Here is a 9,111-nt window from a genome sequence, read left to right as displayed (position 1 = left end):
ATTCCTTCTATCTTTCTTGATGCATTCTGCATCATTCAATAATTTGCCCAGAGAATCTTTCAATAACGAAAGTCGAGGCTTGAAATTTTTTCTTCAGTTCCCCCAGCTTGAGAAATGCTGACCGTGTTCTTCCTTTTTGGTTTTCTAATTCTAAATCTTTGCCTATTTTATTATAGTATTTGGTTTTATCTTCTTGAGCTGATCTTTGAAATTTTCTCTTCAGCTCTTGGACCTCTTCAATTCTTCCATTTGCTATTACCAATAATAAAATGTACGTACCAAAAAAAGGACCATTGTCAGATTTGTGATAACTCATGTATGTCAATAGTTCATGGATTCTCTGTACATGAATTTTGTTGCTGTGTTAATCTTGTGAGTCTTCACTATTCTCCTAGGTGATCACCTAAATGTTCTCTTTAGAAATTTTCTCAGGGATTACCAGGCTTCCAGATGCCTAGCCCCTCTTCGAATCATTTTTTGCTCTTCAGGCAGTTCTCTAGTGTAGGAATTAAAATGGTTCTAGACTGTTGCTTTCTTTTGTGGCTACCATCTGATCATGAGGAAGCACACATGTATTCCAGGATTCTGTACCATTTTCAATTCAACTTCCTTTTGCTACTTCTTTGTCAGAGCAACTAGTATCTTCAGGTATACTTCTAGGTGCAAAACTGCATTATATTATCCCAAAGGACATAGGCCAAGATCTCTGAAGAATCTTATTGAAGTTTCTCCAACAGGAAGCAAAGCAGGGGTATGCCCGCAATCTTTATTAGATATATTGGTATGGTGGGACTCATAGTACAATATCAGTTCCATCTGCAAAAAAAAAAAAAAAAAATTAATACCACTTCAGACCTCTCCAACTCATTTTACAAGTAAAGCAATTCGCCAAGATTTGCAAAACTGTTTTTTGATGTGTTGCTTATTGCTCTTGAGTCAATTTCAACACATAGCAACTCTAAACACTACAGAACACTGCCCAGTCCTACACCACCTTCACAATTGTTGTTGTGTTTGAGCCCACAGTTGCAGCCATTGTGCCAATCAATTGCATTGAGGAATTTTCTTTTTTTCACCAAATGTTGGTTTGGAAGGTGGTAGTAGCCAGGGAGTGCCTTTTGTTTATCAGGGACTCCTCTCCTTCCATCCAGGACTGACTCGGTGGTTCAGGTGGAAAGTAAATTACGTCTATGCATGCCGCCATATTAGAATGATGCCACACTGTTATATAACCTTTGAGTATATTTGGAAAGATGCCTTCTTTGTTCTGTAATAGTTCTTAAGGACCTCCCATACATGAGGGGTAAGGAAGACCGAGAGACATAGCAGGAGAGCACACCAAATAGGGGTAGAAGAAAGAAAGAGAAGAAGAGACAAAAGCTTGAGAGAGCTATGGGTTCCAGAGAGGGCAGAAGGGCAAGAGACTACCTGTGATCCCTTCCCCTGCACTGACCCGTTGTTTTGCTGAATAAAAGAATGAGCCATCTCCCTACCATACCTCAAGTGTTCTTTGGCTGCCTGATCCAGTGAACCTGTTGTGGTGGTGTGTTCAGAAACCCTGACCTCCTACTCTCCCATACACTAACCCTCTACTAAGAATGTTGCTGCTCTCCATGATTGCATAATCAAAGTATATGACACACAATCTTACTACCCTTCTTTGTGAGAAGCATGTTTGACTACTTCCTTTTAAAGTCACCCATAGCTAGTTGAACAGTTCACTTTAGAAAATTGGAATGTTTTCACCTCTTGTTTTGTGAAAACATAGAAGTGAAGATTTTCAAGCTAAGATCTCATAACTGTAATAAGTGTAATGCAGAAGATTAAAATAAGCTGATGTGATAGAGTGACTAGACAGGTACATTGGAATAGATGGTATAGGAAAATCTCTCTTGTAATAAAATGAGAGCGGTAAGAGGAGAGAAGAAAAAGCATCCTGACTAAAGAGCTAGTAGGGAAGGTTCTAAGGTAAGGGAGAAATATTTGTGAATGATCATGGGACAGAAAGCAGACGTAATGGGAACAGAAGACAGATGGCAGGTCATTCTGGACTTTTAAAACAGAGGTTTATTTTTACCCTGATGGATTTAGATGGGGATACTTAAAAAAAATAAAAAAATAAAAAAAATCAAGGTTATCTCTGAGGACCAAGATAACCAGTTGGCATCCAGTAGATTCCAAGTCATGGTGACTTCGTGTGCATCACTGTAGAACTGTGTTCCATAGAGTTTTCTTTTCTTTTTTTTTTTTTTTTAGGAATTCAATACATATATTTTTAAATGGTGAATTAAATAATAGTTTACATGGGAGAACATCAATTTTACATTCATCCTATGGTATTTCATTTCACTGCAATGATTACAATCCTCTCTGTACATCATCATTCAACAGTATTTGTTTCTACTCCCTCAGGTTTTTTATTTTGTTTTGTTTTGTTACCATAGAGTTTTCAATGGCTGACTTTTCAGAAACAGATCACCAGGCCTTTCTTCTGAGGTGCCTCAGTGTAGCCTCAAACTTCTAACCTTTCAGGTAGCAGTGAGCACATTAACCATTTGTACCACCCAGGAACACTAGCCTTGGTTTTTTTGTTTTTTGTTTTTAGTTTATTCCAATTCATAAGAGCCCTGTATAGGGTTTCTGGGGGAGTGGCTGGTGAGTTTGAACTACTGATCTTGCAGTAAGTAGTCCGGTGCTTACACAACAGTGCTATACTCCAGCATTGTGATAGTCTTTTAAAAAATAAAAAGCAATGCAAGAGTAGAAAAGATAGTTTCTGCTGTTGATGAAGACAAGTCATATAATTTGTCAATAGGCCAAAAATATATTTCAAGTTTTACCACTACACTTGCACAATACATGGCTACTGGATAATCAAGGTCAAATATTCACTTTTTAAAAATCAACTACTCTGTTCAGCTTTTAAAAAAGATTCACATCCATACCATTTTCCCTACTCCTCCCTTTGCCACCATGCCAGCTGTTCTGACTGAGTCTGCCTCATTTTATGCTTGGTTATCAGCCCTAAGAAGATAAGGAATTAGAATTAATCTGCTCTGCTTTACAATGACCTACACTGTGGAATGGTCATCAAACAACCCAAAGGGGGAAATAAGGAATTTCACTGTAGACTCTCAAGTGTTAGGAACGCAGATGAAGAGTACGTGGATCCCCAGGGGAGACTGAACTCTTTCTGAAGCTGCAATTCATAGCAGGAAAGGTCAGTAGGAAGATTACAAATGTCCGTATGCGGTTCAGTGAGTCACAGGAAAGGTTCTGGAGACAAGCTTTAGAGATAAAGGAATTGAGTTCAATTTGTACAGAGAAATGAAAGAGTAGTAAGTAAAGAGAAAGTCATAAGATTTCATGGGTTAAAGGATGCATTTTTCTCTTTCTCTTGTCTTATCAGAATGAGGAATCTGGGTCTCTAGACTCCTCTTTCAAAACATAGCAAAACAACACACAACAAACTCATTGTAATTGAGTCTATTTTAACTCATAGTGACCCTACAGGACACAGTAGAGTTGCCCCTAGGGTTTCTGAGGCTATTAAACTTTACAGAATCAGATTTTCTACCACAGAGGCTGATGGATTTAAATCATTGACCTTATGTTAGCAGCCTATTGCTTAACCCACTATGCTGAGGACTCCTTGGAGAGGTGACAGAAAGAAGAAATATCAGGAGTTGGAACACTGGACTCTGGAACCAAACTGCTGGGGTTAAACCTAGTTCCTGACTGTTCAGTTGGGTGATGATCCATCAAGTTTCACTTATCCCTCGAAGTATGCTTCCAGTTTTCACAGGTAAATGGGGGACGATAATGCTGTGTACCTCCTGTGGTTGATGTGAGGATTTAGGAAGTACATATGCAGAGTACTTAGAACAGGATCAGACACTGTGACAGCACAATATAAATGTGGACCAGGGACCCTTGGGATCATATTTAATTGGCTTCCCAAGTACACCTACGAGGATGAGATCCCAGTTCCATTTCTTTGACAGTAGTGATCTATGTATGTGGTGAACACTAGCATTTCACAGCTGCTAGTCAATGAGAAATGAGATTCACACATGGTACCCATAACTGTTCACTTGATTCTAATTCATAGCAACTCTCTAGGACAGAGTAGACCTCCCCATATGGTTTTCAAACCTGTAATCATTATTGGAAGTCCTGGTCTCGTATTCTAGGATAAACACTGAACTTCTGGTGTGGCACTGTGGATCAACATTGGACTGCGAACCAAAAGGTCTGCAGTTCAAACCCACCAGATGCTCCTCGGAAACCCTGTACATGGTCACTATGAGTTGGAACCTGCAGCACTTAGCAACAACAACAAACTAGCCTCACAATCAGTGGTGCAAACCCACCAGCCATGCCTCAGAAACCCTATACAGGGTAGCTATGAGTCAGACCCAACTCAATGACACTTATCAACAACAACAATCTTTACTGAAGCTGATTACCACATGTTTCTCCCACAGACCAGCTAAGAGAATAGGATTGCTAACTTTTTGGATAGAAGTCGAATGCTTAACAATTGCATTGACAAGGCTACTTTCTCACATGGTACTGGTTGTTGTTAGATGCCATTGAGTCAGTCTGAACTAACAGCATCCCTATGCACAGCATAACGACACTACCTGGTCCTGTACCTCTTTCACAATTGTTGGTACGTTTGAGCCCATTCCTGCTGCCACTGTGTCAATTGATCTCATAGAGGATCTTCCTCTTTTTCTCTGACCCTCCACTTTGCCAGAGCAAAATGTCCTTCTCCAGGGACTGGCCACTCCTTATAACATGTTTAAAGTATGAGAGACAAAGTCGCTCATCCTGGCTTCTATGGAATATTCTGGCTGTACTTCTTCCAACAGATATTTGTTTGGCAGTCTATGGTAGTTTTAATAGTCTTCTCTAAAACCATAATTCAAATGCATCAATTCTTATATTTTCTTCCATATTTATCCTCCAACTTTCACACTCATTTGAGGCCATTAAAAATAATCTGCCTTGGGCCAGGAACATCTTAGTCCTCAAACTGACATCTTTGCTCTTAAATATATTACAAAGGTCATTTGTGGACATTTGCCTGCAATACATCATTTACTTTCTTGACTGCTGCTTCCATGAGTGTTGATTGTGGCTCCAAATAAAATTAAGTCTTTGACAATTTCAATCTTTGTTCCCTGTATTATGATATGATTTATTGGCCCAGTGGTGAGGATTTTTGTTTTCTTTGTGTTGAAGTGCATTCATCCTGAAGGCTGTTGTCTTTGGTCTTCATCAGCATTTTATGTTCTCTTGGCTTTCACCAAGCAAGGTTCTATCATTTGTATATCACAGGTTGCACATTGTTGTTGTTGTTGTTGTTAAGTGCCGTCGAGTCGGTTCCGACCCATAGCGACCCTGTACAGGGTTTCCGAGGGTGTAAATCTTTACGGGAGTAGAAAGCCTCATCTTTCTCCCGCGGAGCGGCTGGTAGTTTCGAACCGCTGATCTTAAGGTTCGCAGCCCGATTCGTAACCACTACGCTACCAGAGTTGCACATAGTAGCATAATAATCAAATGAAAAGGTCAAAACAGATTAATCTTATCAATGAGCCCAAGGGATAAGCAGGGAAGGGAGAAAGTGGCAAAACAAGATAGTTTTTGATAACCTGGTGAAATCAATCAAGAGGGGAATAATCACAGAGTTGGAAGAAAGAAGAGTTAATGACAAATTCCAGGAAATAAAAGAAGTGTATGAAATAATTAAAATATAAGAAGATCAAAAATTAAGTTAATAACGATATTTAAAAAATAAATAAGAGACTTCTTTTTATTCTTTTGAGAATCACTGCATAAATGGAATGAATTGGCTTTGAAAAGAATGTAAATATGGAAGGAAAAGGGAAATGAGTTGAAACTGACAGATGTCTCTCTTCAAAGAGATGAAATGTGTTGCATTTTAACCTACTGAGAGGGAAGCCAGATCCTGGAAAAGTTAGTTCTATATTTTCTTTTAAAAATGATTGACATGGGAAGAATTAACATGGAAAAGTGTGTTATTGATGACAGGATGCTTTTGGTATTCTTCCTACTACTCAAGGCACACGGACCAAATACGCTGCTCTAAGCATAAGGCTAATACGACAAATTTGAAAGAAAGGCTTTAAAAACATGTCTAGTTTTGTCTGCCACATCTTTGTACGTTCAGTTTAAACTGATTCAAGTGAAAAATCCTGGTTGGTCAGCTTTCACAGCTGCTTTGCCAGAGCACAGCTGCTGCTGGTGTCAAGTGAAATATGAAGGTTGCCAACAGACGCGTGTAACTCAGCACAGTACACAAACTCAGACTCAGAGGGTGGAAGGCAATAAGCACAATGGAAGATTGTATTTTAGATTCCTGAATTTGCATCTGAAAAAAAAGTTAAGACTAGCTAAGAATAGACAATGGAAGCATATTTTCAAGCCCTTTCTCAATTAACAAGAACTATTATACTTGCTAGAGTCCTGGTGTGGCTCTGTGGGTTAGTGTGTCAGACTGCAAAGCCGTTTGAACTGCAAGGTCGGCGGTTCAAACTTACCAGCTGCTCCTCGGAAACCCTATACAGGGTTGCTATGGGTTGGAACTGACTCTACAGCACTTCACAACAACATTAGACTTGCCTACATTTCTTCCTGTTTCCATTGGAGCATGAGTTACCAGGCTTATTTAAGTCCCTGTAAGGTACAGGCAAATTAGTAGCATAAATAAAACTACATTTACAATTTGAACAAGGTGGAAAAAGAACCATAGCAAGCATCCAGACAAAGTTGGCCACGGTTGAAATCATCAGACTCTGGGGCTCTCTGCTTCCTTGTGATTTATCAGCCAAATATGAAGATAGCTGATCATATTTCAGGGTGTCTGATTGTTCGTTCCATGCATTTAGAGCCAGAACTTGGTTTAAGAATAGAGATTAATTTAAAATATTAAGAGGAACTGGATTATGGGGGGATAGAAGTAACCACCATGTGCTTAGGGAAACTGGATTCTTGACAAGGAAGGGCAAAGAAATAAGGGGAAATCAAAATGTATCTAAAGTAGGTAAAGAAGTGATGGGTCTGCCACTGAAGAGTATAGAGCAGGAGAGTGAAAGGGTTATTGAGAGATTATGTAATGGAATGGAATGCCTGCAAGTGTCTTTAGAGCAATAGGTGTGTGTTGCTGCTGTTAAGTGCTGTGGAGTTGGTTTCAGCTCATAGTGACCATGTGTAGGGTTTCCAACGAGAGGCTGGTGATCTTGAATCACCAACCTTGTGGTTCAAACCGACCTTGCAGTCCAGTGCATTAACCGTCAGCACCATACAACACACGACTGAAGAGTGTATGTTAAAGGCACAGTATGTTTGGGGGTTAGGAACCTTGAAGAGAGTGAAACTAGAAATACATTCAGGAGTCATCAAAAATTCAGAAAGAGCAAGGTGAAGAGGCAAAGATTATTCACAAAGTAAAGAAAATAAAGTCATACTTTGTGTGCAAATTAGAGCCCTATATTCAAATTAATGGTCACTGACGTAAAAAACAAATTTTTAGGTTAGCAAAGCTCCAAAATTTCTAGCAGGTTATATCAGGAAGATTTGCTCTAATCCCCACTATCAAATATATAAGGGATCATTTTAAATACACATCATTTACAACAGATTTGGATGCTGACATGTTACAGAATGTAATTTGTTTTTAGCAAGAAACAAATTTTCTCTTTATTAGAGAACTATCAGCTACCTTTAAAAGCATTCCAATTGCTTTGTATACATTGTTTTGAATTGGAAGAAATATAGGTTCATGTGCAATTAGTAAAGGTAACCAAATCTGAAAAGCAGGAAGAGAGACAGATAGGTGGAGTACGGACCTAAGAGGTCCACAGGACACTTCGTCCGGGAGCTGGGCAGCATAGGTCCACACGACTAGCAAGGAATGGAAAGAAAATGAAACAGAAATACAGCAACCTTGAAAGTATATTTACATTACAAATGGATCAAAACAACTCTTCTACTTTGTCTAGATTGAACTAGTTGTTAAGGACTATGCCACAAAGTTTTAAGAACCTTTCCTGAGCCCATTAGGCAAAATACAAACTCTGACATCTAATCCCTGCCCTCTGATTTTGTGTTCTAAGTGATGAATCCCAGATTCTTCAAACCAAAACTGCAACGAAATTCATGATGATTAAATTTTTAAGTGCTGGTAGATAGATTTTTAATAGTGGGAGAACTCTACAGAACATTTCTAAAGCTGTAAAATGTATTATGGTGGTAATCTGGAATAACAAGATGCTCGGACACAAAAATACCACATATTATTTGCTCAAAATGTCATTCTGACCTACACTAAGAAAACTTCGTATAAAAATTCAGTATTAAATTGGCAAAAGACCAAAGGATTGCCATATTCAGTTTTATTTCAAACACATTGATTTATTGAGTTCCTGAAGAAAATTTTTCATGGAGAAAGCTTACATAGACAGGGAAATTGTTGTTAACGTTAAATATGTAGGTGCATAGATGCTTTTTTGTTTTTCAAGCAAACAAGCAAAATTCCCAAACCAACTAACCATGGAAAAGAATGTTATTTTTTCTTAAAGTTCCAGACTTTTAGGGACTGCGTTAAGGATTGTTAAATACACACAAAAGATTTTGGAAAATTTTGACTGTCCAAAACTAATACTATCAATCAAGATTGCTATATTTTAGGGGATTTATTGTCATTACCATTCAGTATGATGTCCTTTTATGTCAACTTTTATTGATACTAGTATTTTATAACCCACAATATCTACAACTAGTATTTCCCTTTTCTACTAACACTTCCATACACAAATGGGTCTCCTCTATTCACCAATGGTTCTCTTCCATTATGAAGAAAATTGCTTCATTCTCAAAACATCTGTGGTGAAGGACTAGCTTTTGTGTTGTTTTATTTTTATCAGAAATCTGTATTAAAAATATCAAAATTTTTATTAAACAGAACCAATAGTTGTGAAACGGTTGTTTCTAAACATATCTACCATCTATGTCTATGACTTCTGAAGGCAATGGTTTGATCACTATAACCTTTCCCTAAAGAATTCTGTAATTCTGTTCCCC

Source organism: Chrysochloris asiatica, unplaced genomic scaffold (genome assembly GCF_000296735.1).
Source record: "Chrysochloris asiatica unplaced genomic scaffold, ChrAsi1.0 scaffold00059, whole genome shotgun sequence".
Lineage (NCBI taxonomy): Eukaryota > Metazoa > Chordata > Mammalia > Afrosoricida > Chrysochloridae > Chrysochloris > Chrysochloris asiatica.
Note: the sequence above shows the minus strand (reverse complement) of the source record.